We start from the raw sequence: 1,495 nt of genomic DNA on the forward strand, positions 1-1,495 counted from the left end.
TTGTGACAATTTTCAGCTGTGATAACTGCCTACCGTGGAATTTACTTCTAAAACTCGAACTATCAGTGGAGAATATCCTTCTTACTCTGGATATATTCTTCACCGCCGAATACAATTACTGCATATTTCGTGTAGTGGAATTATTGGACCTCTAATTTAGTGAGTCTGTTCTGTTCACTTGTCCATTTCTTATTGCCATTTGTTATTTCTAAGCTGGTATTTTGGTTGTATATTCTATCGAACACGCATACATAGGTCCTTGTCCACTACAAACTCCCTCCGCCATCCGGGCATTACCCGTATGTTTCATTTTGTGCGTTGCAAGAATCTCCCCTACTCCGTCGACGATGTCAAACGCTTCATTTCCTCCTGCAAAGTGTGTGCTGAACTGAAGCCAAGATTCTGGAAATCCTCTGGTAGACTCATTGAAGCAACACAATTTTTTGAACTTCTGAGTTTGGATTTTAAAGGTCCTTTGCCATCTAATACAGGCAACCGCTACTTACTCACAATAATTGACGAGTTTTCAAGATTCCCATTTGCATTTGCGTGTGCGGATATGACCTCGGCACCTGTGATTGATTGTCTCACACAGATCTTCTGTCTGTTCGGAATGCCAGCCTATATCCTTTCCGACGGGGGCTCATCGTTCATGCCGTCTGAGATCAATAGCTTTCTTCTGGAAAAAGGTGTTTCTACGAGTCATACATCAGCTTATAATTCACAGCGTAATGGTCAAGTTGAGCGTCTCAACGGTACTCTCTGGAAAACAATAAACCTAGCACTGAAATCTCACAATCTCCCGCCTTCCCGTTGAGAATCAGTACTCCCTGATGCTCTACACAGCCTCCAATCATTGTTATGTACAGTCACTAACTGTACGCCACAGAACGTTTGTTCCAATACGCACGTCGCTCAACATTTGGAACATCTTTGCCATCTTGGTTGACCACCACTGGTTCAGTTCTGCTACAACGAGGTGATAGGTCATCCAAGTACCAACCACTAGTAGAAGAAATTGACCTTCTGAACTGCAACCCACACTACGCACACATTGCTCATCGAGACGGAAGAGTCGAAACCGTGTCCCTTCGCCGTCTAGCCCCAGCTGTTCAGAGTACAACTGACAATGTTCTCAATCTGTCTGAATCCAACGAGGATACCGAACACCCAGATACGACTGAACTAACCGGACGCCAGCCCGATAGCTCTCAAGCATCGGAATCTTCTTCTGTACCGTCTTCCGAACACCAACCGAGTTATCCTTTGATTCTAGAACAACAGCGACGCATTCATCCTTACAGTTTGAGGAACAGAGAAGCTTGATTCAGTACATCACTTCCTGTCTACGTCAGCTCATATGTGCCTGTTCAAACACTGTCGGGGTGAATGTCATGATTTTTGTGTGCTTATTCTTATACTTACCATATATACTCGTACTGAACTTTTGTATGTACATTTTAGCTCATGTACGCTACGCTCATGTGCTACAGCT

The sequence above is a fragment of the Opisthorchis viverrini genome, assembly GCF_000715545.1.
Source record: "Opisthorchis viverrini unplaced genomic scaffold opera_v5_13, whole genome shotgun sequence".
Taxonomy (NCBI): Eukaryota; Metazoa; Platyhelminthes; class Trematoda; order Opisthorchiida; family Opisthorchiidae; genus Opisthorchis; species Opisthorchis viverrini.